Source organism: Panthera onca, chromosome B3 (assembly GCF_046562875.1).
Source record: "Panthera onca isolate mPanOnc1 chromosome B3, mPanOnc1 haplotype 2, whole genome shotgun sequence".
Classification (NCBI taxonomy): domain Eukaryota; kingdom Metazoa; phylum Chordata; class Mammalia; order Carnivora; family Felidae; genus Panthera; species Panthera onca.
This window is the reverse complement of record NC_138344.1, coordinates 114,693,548-114,709,116: the sequence shown is the minus strand read 5'-3', so window position 1 is coordinate 114,709,116 and position 15,569 is coordinate 114,693,548. Positions and strand designations below refer to the sequence as shown.

At 48.1% G+C, this 15,569-nt stretch overlaps 1 long non-coding RNA gene and 1 pseudogene across 1 annotated transcript; one reads left to right on the top strand and one right to left on the bottom strand.

The window, feature by feature from the left end:
• LOC144616582 (large ribosomal subunit protein eL31 pseudogene) lies at positions 1 to 5,730 on the top strand (annotated as a pseudogene).
• Positions 5,731 to 9,188: 3,458 nt separating this feature from the next.
• LOC144616639 (uncharacterized) lies at positions 9,189 to 15,566 on the bottom strand. The gene is made up of 2 exons (XR_013556042.2): positions 12,112 to 15,566; positions 9,189 to 9,811 (listed from the first exon to the last, which is right to left on the bottom strand). It is a non-coding gene; the product is annotated as an uncharacterized LOC144616639 (long non-coding RNA).
• Between the last annotated feature and the right edge of the window lie 3 nt (positions 15,567 to 15,569).

Here is a 15,569-nt window from a genome sequence, read left to right as displayed (position 1 = left end):
ATGTTAATAAATCTGAGTAAAATAAACAAAACTAAGGAAATAGATCAACTTCTGGTGATACTGCTCAAGATAAAAGACAAAGTCACACAAGTTTAAACAAATTTTAGGAATTGAGAAATATAATTACAGACCTGATTACAGATAATAAAATTTTAAAAATCAAAACACTTTACACCAACAAATTCGAAAATATATATTAAAATGGTAGCTCGCTTTCCAACCCGGGCCTGGCAGGATGGCTCCCGCAAAGAAGGATGGAGAGAAGAAGAAGGGCCGTTCTGCCATCAGCGAGGTAGTAACCAGAGACTACACCATCAACATTCACAAGCACATCCACGGAGTGGGTTTGAAGAAGCATGCCCCTCGGGCACTCAAAGAGATCCGGAAATTTGCTATGAAGGAGACGGGAACCCCAGATGTGCACATCGACACCAGGCTCAACAAAGCTGTCTGGGCCAAAGGAACAAGGAATGTTCCATACCGTATCCATGTGCGGTTGACCAGAAAACGTAACAAGGATGAGGATTCACCAAACAAGCTCTGTACGTTGGTGACCTATGTACCTGTCACCACCTTCAAAAATCTACAGACTGGGGTTTTTTTTTTAATTATTATTATTTTTTTTTACATTTATTTTTGAGAAACAGAGTGAGACAAAGCGTGAACGGGGGAGGGGCAGAGAGAGGAGGAGACACAGAATCTGAAGCAGGTCCCAGGCTCTGAGCAAGCGGTCAGCACAGAGCCTGATGCGGGGCTCAAACCCACGAACTGTGAGATCATGACCTGAGCCGAAGTCGGACACTCAACCGACTGAGCCACCCAGGCGCCCCAAAAATCTACAGACTGTTAATGTGGATGAGAACTAACTGCTGATTGTCAAATAAAGGTATAAAACTGCAAAAAAATTTAAAAAAATAAATTAATTAAAAAAAAAATAAAATGGTAACTTCATAGAAAAAAAAAACCCACCAAAATTAATAAAACAGAAAACCTAACTAAATCAACAATCATTCAGGAAATTAAACTGGTAATCAAAAGTATCTCCCATCAAAAAGACACCAGGCACATATGATTTTATATGTCAGCTTTATCCAACTGTTAAGAAACCAATAAACTCCTGGGGCGCCTGGGTGGCTCAGTCGGTTAAGCATCCGACTTCAGCTGAGGTCATGATCTCGCGGTCCGTGAGTTCGAGCCCTGCGTCGGGCTCTGTGCTGACCACTCAGAGCCTGGAGCCTGTTTCGAATTCTGTGTCTCCCTCTCTCTCTGACCCTCTCCCATTCATGCTCTGTCTCTCTCTGTCTCAAAAATAAATAAACGTTAAAAAAAAGTTTTAAAGAAACCAATAAACTCTATATCCTACAAAGTGTTTCAGAAAATTTTAAAAAGGTGAGCAAGCTATTTTGTTTTATGGGGTTAGTATAGTTTTCTGATAGCAAATAAGTACAAGAAAAATTATAGATCATTTTCACTAAGGAATATAGATGCATAAAATTTTTTAAAAACTGCTGTATTTTATTTATTTTTCTGTATACATTTTTAAAAGTTATTTACGTATGTATGTATGTATGTATGTATGTATGTATGTATGTATTTATTTATTTAAGTAATCTCTATACCTAACCCAGGTTCAAACTCATGACCCCGAGAGCAAGAGTTGCATGTTCTCCCAACTAAGCCGGCCAGGCTTCCCCAAAACTGCTGTATTTTAAGGGGTGCCTGGGTGGCTCAGTCGGTCAAGCGTCCAACTTTGGCTCAGGTCAGGATCTCATGGCTCCTGGGTTCAAGCCCTACGTCTGTGCTGACAGCTCCTAGGCTTGAGTCTGCTTTGGATTCTATGCTTCTCTCTGTCTCTGCCCCTCCCCTGCTCGTGCTCTGTCTCGGTCTCAAAAATAAATAAACGTTAAAAAAAGTTAACACACACACACACTCCCACAGGCTCTTATCACAATGAAGTAGGGTTTAGCAAGGATATGAGGATAGTTTAACAGCAAACACTTCTGTCAATATTCAGCACAATGCATTATATTACCAAATTAAAGAAAAATGTGTTACCATCTTCAGAGATGCAGAAGAGGCATTTGGTAAAATTAAACATTCATTCATTTTTAACAACACTCGGCACACTACGGATTGGAGGCATTGACTACGGTGATGCCCACAGCCAGACTGTGAGGGACACGCATAAACTAACACAGATCCAGTTTCTTGGTACTTGCTGCCATGGGGTGGCTTGCACACCCTCAGTAAAGTACTGCCAGGGGCTTGTGTGAAGTATTTTGGGTAAGTTTCAAAACAACATGGTTTTATTTTGGACTCAGTGCTGCCAGAAAGTGGGGGCAGATTTACATTTCAATTTTTTTAAGTTTATTTATTTTGAGAGAGAGAGAGAGAGAGAGAGAGAGAGAGGAGAGAGAGAGAGAGAGAGAGAGAGAGAGAGAGAGAGAGAGAGAGAGAGAGAAAGCAGCGGATGGGCAGGCAGAGAGAATCCTAAGCAGGCTCTGTACTGTCAGCACAGAGCCCGATGAGAGGTCCAGTCTCATGAACTGTGAGATCACGGCCTGAGCAGAAATCAGGAGTCAGACACAAGCAACTGAGCCCCACTATATTTCCATTTTTATCGAGGAGGCCCTCTGGACCCCGCCTGTCGTGACTCTGCCTGCTGCCGTCTCTACTGGTAATTATGACACCTAGAGCGGGCTTTAAAACCTCCAAGGTGGGGGCCACCTGACTGGCTCAGTTGGTCAAACATGTGACTCTTGACCTCAGGGTTGTGAGTTCGAGCCCACGTTAGGTGTAGAGATTATTTAAGTAAATAAATAAACTGAAAAAAAAAAAATCCCTCCAAGGATAACATTTAAAGCCATGAGAATGGTCCTCTAAACTCTTCCCCATTGAGTCACCATCTTCTGGGCTACGGCCCTTGGGCAGCACACCCCCACCCACACACCCTCGTTTGCAACCATACCAGACTCCCCCGCGCTCCCCTCCCCGGCATCACAGCCACTGTCACCCCTCGAGCCGTGGCTCACACTTTCAGCTCTGCCTAGAAGGCCCCTCACCCTTGCTTATCTCTTTCCTGCCTGGCAAACTTCTATTGCTTCTAGACCCGGCTCAAATGTCATGTGCTCTGTACCCCTTTACCCCTGTGTTGTCCCCCTCCTCATCATTCCTGCAGTCTTTCTTTCCTGTCTCTTGCCCTTCTTCGTCCTACATCAATGAAATACTGACCCTCTGGGTGCTAAGGAGTCCAGGGTGAATCAGGAGGCCACAGATCAGTGACAAGACTTACAGAACCACATGGGAAAACCTCAAGGTTGGAGCAGGTCTGCTAGTCAGCTCAGCCAGCCCAGCTTCCGGCACTGGTGGGCACTTTGCAGATGCTCAGGGAACAGCTGTTGGTTGAAAGGAGTCTGTTCTGTGTTGAAATGTGTCCCCGCCCCCGCCCACCCCCGCAAATGATCCTTTCTAATCCTAACTCCCCAGTACCTGTTAACATAACCTTATTTGGAAATAGGGTCTTTGGAGATGAAATCAAGTTAAGATGAGGTCATGCTGGACTGGGTAGATTTTAATCTGAATACTGGTGTCCTCCTCAGTAGAAGGAAATTTGGACACAGGCATACAGGGAAGGCCTTGAAGGTGGAGGCAGAGACTGGAGCCATCTACAGACCAGCCAGAGACAAAGAAGCAGGAGGAGGCAGGGAAAGTTTCCCCCTCTGGAGCCTTCAGAGGGGGAATGGCACGCTGATACCTTGACTTTGAACTTGTAGCCTCCAGAACTGTGAGAGAATACATTTCTGTTGCTTTAAGCCACCCAGTTATGGTAACTTGTTTCCGCAGCCCTAGGAGACCAATACGGAGTCATAAACTCCTGAGTCACCTCCCCCCCAACCCCCCCCCCCCCCCCCCACTGCCCTAGAAGGCCGCAGCTGCCCCAAACTCTGCTGCAGGCTGGATCTCCCCCCCCACCCCGAGCCTGGCCGAGGCCTCCGCTCTGTGACCACCAGAGGACTACCTCCCCATAGACACTAGATGGCGCCAGCGGACTGAGCCCTCCCGGCTCTCCGGGCCCCCAGGGGCTGGTAAAGGGACTCCGTGCAAATCCAAGATGGGGATCAGACATCCAACTTTAAGTTCTTTCCAGAGAAAGTGGCTTTTGTTCTGTCAGAGAGGAAATTGGATCCTCTCCCTTGCAAACTGTCCTGCCAACTCAATCTCGCCCTTCCTCCTTCTCAGCCTCAGAATTTGAGCGGACGAAGTGCAGGCCATGCCCATGAGGCCCTGAGCACAGGATTCGCAATCGTGATTTGGGGCAAGCCGGCCTGGGTGTCCCAGGTGTGGGGACTACCACCTCCGCAGACGGCGTGGATGTGGGAGGGAAGACAGGGTGTGCATCCACTCTGGCTCTTGGGACTCTGTATTCGCCTCCCAACTTGACATCTCCCACGGCTAACGTCCATTAGACCCAGCTCCTTCTCCAGCCTTCCCATCACAGAGAGCCCACTCCACAATCTGAGAGCCATTTCTGATACTTTCTTCTCTTTCTCCCCGTGTCCTACCCATTGCTGCGCACTGAAGAGCCCGCCTCCAAAGCACATCTGAGGTTTGTCCGTTTCTCCTCACTGCCCCTGCCACCCCCTGGTCCAGGCCACCACATTGCTCACCTGGACTAGCCCCTTGCTACTCAGTGTGGTCTGTGGATCAGCAGCATGGGCACCACCTGGGAACTTGTTAGAGACGCCGGGTCCCAGGACCCACCCCAGACCTCCTGGACCCGAATCTACATTTCGGTAAGCTCCTCTCGGGTGACCAGGGAATTCTTGAGGCACGGTGCTGACTCGTCTTTCCGCACCTGCTTTTACCCTCCTCCACCCAGTTGAACAGAGTAAGAAGAACCTTTTGGAGACATACCAGATGATTCCACTCCCCTGCTAAAAGGCTTCCGTGGCTTCAGTGCTCTTAGATGATGTTCAAGTCTTTATCATGGCCTATGAGACTTGCCTACTCCTGCAGCATGCTTTCACCCCACTCTCCTTCTGGCTCCCAGCCCTTCCTCCTTCTGAGTTCCCGGCAGGCTGGACCTCTAACTGGAACCTTCCTCACCTAGTTAACCCCTGTGCGTTTTTGCATCTCAACCATCACTTCCTCAAGGAAGCTCTGGACCACACCAACGGGGTCCAGCTGACCAGACCAGTTTTCACAGGCAGAGACTGCATGGATCTGTGCTCCTCTGTATTCCTAGTGCCTGGCACGTAGTAGGTGCTCAACACACTTGCTAATTACTGATGCGTCAGAGCAGGCCCATGAGGGCGTGAGTGCTTGTGTTTCCGGAGCTACTGTGACTCTCCATCCCAGGATTATAAGGACCAGGCCAGCATCAGATCTGGTAGAGCCATGGACGCTGTGCCCCCGAGATACCGGATCCCCTCTCTGCACATTGTCCTGCCAATCCCGACTTGCCCTCTGCAACCTCAGTGTTGCAGTTGCTGTGGGGAGAAGTAGGAGGGGGCGGAGCACTCACTGACTGCCTGGTTCTGCCCTCACTGGCAGGCTGTCCTCTGCTCCTCCCACTTCCTCTACAAGTTCCAGTGGGGGCCAAAGACTTCTATTTTCACCCCAAAAGCAATCCCCTGGCTTTGTCCCCCACACCCAAACAAGGGCGAGGACCCTTCCCTGGGTCCTGGCCCCTCACTCCAAGACCTCTTGACCTTCTGCACTGGCCCCTGACTTGCTCTTTCCAATCAAAGCTTTCTTTCATTTCTCTGTTATTCCCCCTTCTTGCCGTAGAGACGTACAGTCTTTTTTGACCCTTTTGTCCGTTTCTCTTACTCTTCTTCACACGGTCAACCACAGAGCTCAGCTCTCTTAACCTGAACGATCTCCCCAAACACCTGAGCAATTCTCTCATCTCTTCCAACTCGCTCAAGCCCCCCTGTGCTCTAATCCCCCAGAGGGCTGCCCTTCCCCCTCTCCCAACAGGACACCTGCAGGGGTCTCCTGGTTGGCTCTCCACTCCGACCCCTTGTCCACCACCTTCTTTTCTAATATATTATGTTCAGACCACATCATTCAGTCTTCAAATCCTTCAGTAGCTCCCACTTGCCTGCGGAATCCTGTCTGCATCCCTAGTGTGACAAACTCCTGCTGGGTGTGGGCATACCCCCTGAGCTGCTTCCCTCACTGGCTCCCTCCACCCTAGACTCCTGTCCATTGCCTGGATAGGTCAGTGTTTTCGGGGGAGAGCCTTGGCCAGACACCCTATTGTGAGACTGGATGTATGAGTTTGCTAGGGCTGCTGTAACAAAGTACCACAGACCAGGTGGCTTAAACAACAGAGATTATTTTGTCATAGTTCTGGAGGCCAGAAGTCCTAGATCGATGTGTCAGCAGGGACCCTTCATTTGAAGACCATGAGGGGAGGATGTGTTCCAGACCTGTCTCCTGCACTTGTGGATGGCCATCTTTTTCCTGTGTCTTCACATCCTCTTCCCTCTCAATGGGTCTGTGTCCAAATTCCCTCTTCCTATAAGGACGCCAGTCAGTTTGGATTAGGGTCCACCCAAAGACCTCATTTTAACTTAATTACTTCTTTAAAAAATTTTTTTTAATGTTTTTATTTATTTTTGAGACAGAGAGAGACAGAACATGAGCAGGGGAGGGGCAGAGAGAGGGGGAGACACAGAATCCGAAGCAGGCTCCAGGCTCTGAGCGGTCAGCACAGAGCCCGACATGGGGCTCGAACTCACAAACCGCTAGATCATGACCTGAGTCAAAGTCGGACGCTTAACCGACTGAGCCTCCCAGGCGCCCCTAACTTAATTATCTCTTTAAAGACCTGATCTCCAAATAGGATTTCGACATATGCATTTTAGCGGGGAGGCAATCCAATTCATAACACCAACAATCCCAGGAAATAATTATTTTCTCAGGGAAAGAAGATGGAAATAACGGGCAATGAGCATGGTTTATTGTCCTTAAACAAGGCACTGCAGGGAGCTGCGTGTTCCTTCCCAGGAGGCAGATTACTAATTTGGAACAAGAGAAAAATATCAGATAAATTTGCAAAACTTCTTGTGAATATTCCTTCTGATCCTAGGTAATACACATTTTGCTTTTTAAGAAATAATTTTTTGAACGGGTATTATAGTCACTTGCTTCAAAACCCAGAGTCACACAAGGGGTAAAAGATGATCCTTCCTCCCATGTCACTCTCCTTTCCCAGAGGCACTTCATGCTTCCTGTATCAGGAGTGGTCCTCTGCACATAGAAAAACGTGCACATTGACACATTTCTCATCATCTCTTTTTTGTACACAGATGATAGCATTCGTGCACTTGTTCTGCACTTGGCTTTTCCCATATGACAGTGGATTCTGTAGATTGGTCCAGAGCTGGGACACCTGGGTGACTCAGTCAGTTAAGCATCTGACTCTTGGTTTCAGCTCAGGTCACGATCTCATGGTTCATAGGTTCCAGCCCCACATTGGGCTCTGCGCTGACAGTGCAGAGCCTTCTTGGAATTCTCTCTCTCTCTCTCTCTCTCCCTCTCTCTCTGCCCCTCCCCTGCTTGCACGCACTGTCTCAAAAATAAGTACATAAACTTAAAAAAAAAAAAAAGATTCGTTCAGGACTATTATATTTGCTTTTCCATATCCACTTTGTATTTGGATGTATCATCGTATGCTACAACAAAATGTTCCAGGCCCATCTTGTGATCTTCCCTCCCCAGCTCTGAATCAGCCATTTCTCCAAGGACTCCTGGTTCCTTTTAGTGGCAAACAATATTTTAAAGTCAAGATCTTGGGGAATCTGAGGGGCTCAGTTGGTTAAGCATCTGACTCTTGATTTCGGCTCAGGCCATGGTCTCATTGTTAGTGGGTTCGAGCCCCATACTGGGCTGTGAGCCGACAGCGTGGAGCCTGCTTAGGATTCTCTCTCCCCTCTCCCTGCCCCTCCCCCACTCTCAAAATAAATAAACTTAAAAAAATAAATAAATAAAAGCCACGATCTGAACTCTAGGTATGCTCTCTGTAGTCGAGGCGTCACTGCTCCCAAGCCCTCTGGGGACAGCTAGGGAATATCTGTGTGTATGTGTACATGTGAACATGCACTGTGTGTATTTATTCTGCATCTATTTGAGTAGATGGTATATCATGGGTCCCCACCGATACCTCCAATTCCAATCTGACACAGCTGGGTTGGTTATTTTGTTTCCCTTTCTGATTTTGTAACTCTGCTCCCACTTACCGGTTTCAGAAGGGACTTGTTCAGTAATAGGAGGGACGAGGAACTGCATTATAATGTGATGGTTGTTGCCAAATTGCCCTGCAAAAAGAATGTACCCATTTACACCCCCACCAGATATTTTTAAGCTTTTTCTTTTGCCGGTATCATAGGTGGAAAATACTATTTCTGATGTTTTAACATGTATTGCTGTTATATAAGATAGCTTGCTCATTTTTGAATGTTTCTTTTTTTTTTAATTAATTTATTTGAGAGGTTGGGGAGGGGGCAGGAGGGGCAGGAGAGAGACAGAGAGAGAATCCCAAACAGGCTCTGTGCTGTCAGTACAGAGCATGATGCCAGGCTTGATCCCATGAAGCATGAGATCGTGACCTGAGCCAAAATCAAGAGTCAGATGCTTAACCCTCTGAGCCACCCAGGTGTCCCCACTTTTGAATGTTTCTAATGACAAATCAAGAAACTTGGCAAGAGTGTTGTAGTTGGATGTAACTACTGTCCTTCCACTTCTGCCCTAAAGAAAACAATAGAAGGGGTAAAAAACCAAAAAACCAAAAAACACCTCTCGGCTTTGGAATTGATGCCTGGTCGTTGCTGGCAGAAACTTGGTTGCAAGCAGTGGGTGTCCCTTCTGTTGCCCATCCCAAAGAGCAAGTGAATTGGCCCTGCATTGGAAACTTGAATTGGTCCTGTCATTTCTGAAGACTCCCCTTGCTGGCAGGGGCCAGGAGCTGGTGGATTGTGACAGAAAATCTGCTATGCTCTGTTTTTGTTCAGGATAGACTCTGGGACAGAAAGTCTCTAGATACTTGTCTCTGGGTGTGCTGAAATTTCTTTCTTGTGATTAAAATAATTAAAGTTTAGTCAATCCAAAGAAGAAAGGCATTTCTTATTTTGGTAGATCTTTTTTTTTTTTTTTTTTAACGTTTATTTATTTTTGAGAGAGAGAGAGAGAGACAGAGAGAGAGAGACAGAGCATGAGCAGGGGAAGGACAGAGAAAGAGAGGGAGACACAGAATCTGAAGCAGGCTCCAGTCTCTGAGCTATCAGCACAGCTTGAACATGGGGCTCGAACCCACGAACCATGAGATCATGACCTGAGCTGAAGTCAGACACTCAATCGACTGAACCACCCAGGTGCCCCTTATTTTGGCAGATCTTTGGTATTAGGTTGAAATTGCCCATTGCTGACCTTTTTTATTAACCTGCAAAAACAACAACTTTGGATGATTCTAATTTTATATGCTGGTATTTTGATCTATGGCCTAACGAGTCCCCTTCCCACTTACTTCCTTACCTGTGTTGTCGAAACATAATCCATCCTTCATGATGTAAAGTGAATGGCACCTTCCCTGGGAATCTTCGCTCATCCCGAGAAATGAACTCTTCCTCCCTTCTCACTACTCAGGCACTGTGCTGGTGCTCCATTAGACTTTTTTAATGAAGTTTTAGGTACCTGTTTAGTCTCTTTCTCCCTATTAGTCTGCAAGCTATTTGAGGACAAAGGCTGAGTCTTGCTCATTTTTGTGCCCCTGGAATCTAGTACCAGGCTTTGTATTAAGTAGATCCTAAAAAAAAAAAAAAAAAAAAAAAAGTTTTTTAATTTTGTTTTTAATGTTTATTTAATTTTGAGAGAGAGAGAGAGAGAGAGAGAGAGAGGGAGAGAAAGCATGAGCGGGATAGGGGCAGAGAGCGAGAGAGACCCAGAATCCCAAGCAGGCTCCAGGCTCTGAGCTGTCAGCACAGAGCCCCACGCGGGGCTCGAACCCATGAGCAGTGAGATCATGACCTGAGCCAAAGTTGGACGCTCAACCAAATAAGCCACCCAGGTGCCTGCCCACCCCCCCCCCCCCCAATTTTATTAAACGAATGAACAAATGATTGGAACATGAGTGAGGACAGTCTTCCATCCTGCAGACAGGTTACACCAAAAGTCCCTACAAGTGTTTGGAACCCGGATGCTCAAGGGCTTTGGGACCACCCCAGAAGCCACAGCAGCCCTCATGCTTGGTAGTTGTGTTGAGCCATAGTCCTTCCATCACACACCCCAGATCACCCCCAGATGTTCAGCCCTGGCCCCCAGGATTAACCTGCGAACAGGCTGCCTTTGCTGGAGGCCGGGTTACTTGCTCCTCCAGGGAGGCTGTGGGTGGGGAAGTCCATATTTGCCAAGCCCTCTGCAGTGCCCTGCCAAATGGAGAATCATCTACTACCCCGGGCTCAGGAATAGGTCAAGCTGCCCCACATGGGATGCACAGGACATTCCTTTGTTGTGAAATTTTCTGGGTCCCCTGGGGCATCATGGGAAATCTGAAATGCCAAATAGCTGTTCACCTCTTGGCATGGGATGGGACGGTCCCTAAGCCCTGCCATGTTCCTCTACCACTAGGGAGCTTAGGAGAGTGACCTATGTATGTATATCTATCATCTATGTGTCTGTCTATCATCTATCAATCATCTATCTATCATGCATTATTTAGAGGGGAATCACAGTTTTGACTTCATCTCAAACACGGACCTCTTGGACGCCAAATCTGCACAATTTTCAATGTCTTCTATGTCTTGTTATAAAGAGTAGGCAAACCATACTTTAACTTCAGGAATAATGACACAAGTGTAAATCAAAACAATGCCATTTTCTTTCAATTGGCATATTTTTTAAAATGATAATCCCCCAGGCTAGCAGGGCTGTGGGAAAACACACACTGCCAATGAGAGTATAATTTGGGATAACTTTCTTAGTGGGCAATTTGAGATATAGCAAAAGCCACTAAAATGTGGATTTCTTTTGATCTAGCATTCCATTTCCAGTAGTTTATCTCAAGGAAATAATTTAAAATACTATCAAACCCTTGGTTATTAGAATTTTTTAAAAGTTTTGGTAATCCAAATGTCTAAATTACCAATAGGATGGAAAACTGCAACCATTAAAAATTATGTAGATGGATGTTTTATGAGATTAAAGTAGATTGTGAAGATTAAAAAATCAAAATACTATTTAAAAATGATCTTCTTAGGGGGTGCCTGGGGGGGCTCAGTCGGTTAAGTGTCTGCCTTCAGCTCAGGTCATGATCTCACGGTTCGTGGGTTCAAACCCTGCACTGAGCTCTGTGCTCACAGTACAGAACCTGGAGCCTGCTTCCCCTCCCTCTCTGCCCCTCCCCCAGTTGTGCTCTCTCAGTCTCTCAAGGATAAATAAACTTAAAAAATAATGTTTTTAATGATCTTTTTAGGGGCGCCTGGGGGGCTCAGTCGGTTGAGCGTCCAACTTCGGGTCAGGTCACCATCTGGCAGTTTGTGAGTTGGAGCCCCGCGTCAGGCTCTGTGCTGACAGCGCAGAGCCTGCTTTGGATCCTCCGTGTGTCTGTCCCCCGCCTCCACTCTCTCTGCCCCTCCTCTGCCCCCACGATCTCAAAAATAAATAAACATTAAACAAAACATAAAAGTGATCCTTTTAAAAGAGGAAACTATATTTAGGCATAGAAAAAAGAACCACATTACCAGGAGGTGGTAGGTTTTCTCAATTTTCTGAAGTATGTGTTACTTTCGCATATTTTAAAATACTTCTACGCGATCGATCGGAGAAAGACCTACCTGAGAGGTTACTACTTTTGTTGTTGTCCAGGGCTCTCCGCTTTCCAGACGGGGAGGTGGGGGGTTCAGCAGCAGGGCAGGAAATTCCTTTTCTCTCCTCCCACCACCTTTCCCCACCTGCGGCAACCACTTCAAAGCCAGCCCTTCCCCCAAACACCCCCCCAGGCTCTGCAGGTTTTGTGGCTTTTGCCTTTGTCCTCCCTCATCTGTCTTTTAAGAGAAAGGTAACAACTCCAGGTTGACCCCACAGTCTCCCTTCCCCAGCATTCCTTACCTGATGGGACACGTTTCTGCCGGTTTTCCAGTGACAAAGAAGGCTTATCTATCAAGGAAATAAGCAGTCTTTCCTCTTCATATATGTTTTTTTTTTCTCGTGGAGGAACAATTCCTGCCGCTTTGTGAACGTATTTATCATGGTCTGCGGAGCTGAAATGCCCCCTCTCCCTACACTGCTGGGCACCTGCCGTTCTTTGACCCTTAGGTCATCTGTTATCCTACTGAAGGGTGTGCCATTTCCCTGCCATGCCATGAAATTAGTTTTTCCTCTGCCTGAAGCTCACTGGTTGGAACAGAGACTGAAAGGCAGAAGGAGGGCAGTAAGGGCCTTGGGAGGCAGGCAGTGTCAGATGGGTTGGGAATGGGACAATGGGACAGGGAGGGGAACACTTCAGCAGAACTACCTGGGTTTGAATTCAATCCTGACCCCACCTTGGGCAAGTTAATCCCCCTCTTTATGCCTCGGTTTCATTATATGTGGCCTGGAGCTCTGAGCGATAAGGGCACCTGCCTCGTAGAGCCCCTCTGCGGCCCTGGGGGTATACACACTGAGTGCGTAGAACTCTGCCAGGTACGTAGCGAGTAAGTATTAGCTGTTACCACCATTACTTTCAAAAGCTGGCAAAGTGCTCTTCCCTTCACCTCCTTACAACTAATGGCAGTGATGTTTGTGCGGACCCTACTGAGGACTGGGGTGGAGACTTGGCACAGATGCTCCTAAAACGTTTTCCTGACACTTTTAAGTATTAGAGAAACACATCCTGACCGTTACCCCAGGACAACGTTGAGAGCGGCCTGATCTAAAAAAAAAAAAAAAGTGGCCTGATTTTCTATCCCACAGTGCCCTGCTCTTCCCTCTTCTCACGCCCTTACCACCTTTTGTGATTGTTCACTGTTGTGATTGTTCACTGTTGGCCTCTCCTACCAGGCAATGACGTCTCCACCTCTGTGTGCTCTGCCCTCTGGTCTTGAGATCTCCATCATTCCCCGCCCCAGACTGTGTCTTCTGCTTCTTCACCTCAGGGAAGGGGATGGCTAGCTGCTCAAGGTGCCTTCCTCCAAAGACTGACTTCTTTAGTGGTCTCCAGGTAAAGTACGTTTTATCCCCCTGAACAGTCTTAAGCGAGGGGGAGAGCGTCCTCCCAGAAAAGTGGAGCTTACTACATCATTCTGTTACTTAACACTGTCCAAGTGCTTCCGGCTACCCTGAAGATGAAGTCAAACTTCTCCACTCCTTGCTTGGAGGGCCTCCAGGACCCAGCCCCCGCTGCCCCAGCCCCCGCTGCCCTCTCCTGCCCTGTGCTGAGCCACTGTCCCCCCAGCCCTGCGCTTTTTTTTTCCTTCCTCCACTGAATGTGCCTTCTGCTGCCTTGGCGTCCACGCACGTGTGGTGTCCCACCCTTTAGCCTGGCGGTACGGCCCTTTCCATCACAGCTTCTTTGCCCTTCCATCCAAAAGATGCTTCCTGTGCCCCACCCAGCGTGGCTTCCCTGATCAGCACTGCACGCTGTGGGGACGGCCCGCCCTCCCAGGGCAGTAATTGTGCCCGGGTCCCAAACGCAGGGGCCTGCTCGCTGCCGAGTCCCAGTGCAGCACAGGGACTGGCACACTGAGAACGCCTAAGACCGGTAGTGTGTTTCCACTCCGGTTTGGGGCCTCTCCCTGATACCGTCCGCCTCTCCCTGTCCTGTCTCTTGCTAGGCAGCCCCTCCCCAGAGCTGGTGCGTCACCACTTCAGGAACTCCTACCACCTAGGCTTTTCCTGCTCGAGGGTTTCTATGAAAACTTCCTGGAAGGATCACATCGCTCACAACTGCCTTCATAAGAACCTTTTTAATTATTATTTAGAAATGCAGTTATATACATAGAACAATTAAAATTAAATTAAACTTTGTACAAATATTAAAATACTATCTTCACACCCACCGCAATGTACAGGATACCAAAAAATATATAAAATAAAATAAAGCAAACCCAAACTGATTGAGGGACATCCTGCACAGAGTCAATGATGCATGTGTCGTTTGAAACCATCATCTAGGAGTACCATTCTACAAAGGATTCCACAGTGGTGTGAAAAGAAGCCAGGGCGGGGTGTGGTAGGCCACCATGCAACCCGCGTCCATCTCTCCTCCGGCCTGGCAATCTGAGTGCTGTGCCCCTCCGTTCCCTCCAGCCAGCTCTGCTGCCAGACAGAGGGCTCAACCTCGGGGTTTCCATTCAAGATTCTTCTAGGTTTTCAACTGGAAATTAAGAGCGGCAGCTTCCCAGCAAAGCTGAGCCTGTTGCCATTCCCTGTTCAGGGAATCAGCTACTCTACCACTCAGTCTGTGCTTCGGCCAAAGTCTAGTTCAGCCCCTCCCCGGGCCCCAGTAAAGACTGGCCCTACGTTGAGAGCCGGGAGTCCCAGAAGCCCTTGGCCTCACTGTCCTCACAAGCACACGGGGACTTAAGCCTGTGTAGCACTTCCCTTCCGGGCCCTTTATTCTCTTTCAGGAGGAAAGAAAGGCAAGGATGTAGCAGTGTTTGCAGCATATCCCATTCTCTATGTGAGGATATCCCTGTGAACGGAGGAGACATTGCTATGTGGCCAGAACTGGGAGGGAGGGGAAAGGCCGAATGCCTGTGGATCCCTGTGCCAGCACTAAAGAAGCAGGAAAAGTCTACCTTTGTCTGTCTTGCCATCAGGCTTCTCCACAGAACTTTAAAGCTGGCGGGGGGGGGGGGGGGGGGGGGAGAAGGGAGAGGAGGGGGAGGATGAATGGAGAAGACAACATTAGCTTAAGTTCTGTTTGCAAATGGAGTGTTAGTAGAATGCACACTGAAGTGCCTTATAAAGCCAAAAGAACTCACAAAGTGGCTGGGACTCAGTCCATTTCACAGTTCTCACCAGTGAGATGGGAACACGGCACACAACATTCAGAAATGGCAAAAGAGAGAGCCTATCTGCTAAACTAAGGCATTGAAAGGGACGGAAACCTTAAGTGATTTTCACCACATACTGGCCCTTGAAAGTCGCTGGCAAGTCAGCAGGATAGAAAACCACTGAGTCAGCTCATGTGTGCAAAAAGACACTTTTAGTCCTTTGGTGCTGGCTACCCTCCTGGACAAGCCCTCTGCTGGACTCCCCTAGAGGTGAGCCCAGGAAAGCCAGGGCTGTGGTTTTCCCACCTGCTCTGGGATCCTTTGGCAGCCTCCTGCCCAACAGCCTGCCACCTGCCACTGCCCTGGTCTCTCAGCCAGGCCCCACTTCAAGGCAGCTGTGGAGTCCCTAATCCCTTGAAAGGGACAAACCCCAGAAGCTCTAGAAACAGCAGCACCTGGCTGATGGCTAAGAAACTGCTTCAGAGAAGAGAACTGCGAGAGAAGAAGCCAGCAAGGATGTCAGCTGCAATGGGAGGCCTGGATCCTCCCCCGACAGGCCCCGGGAGGTGGGAGGTGGGAGGTGGGAGGTGG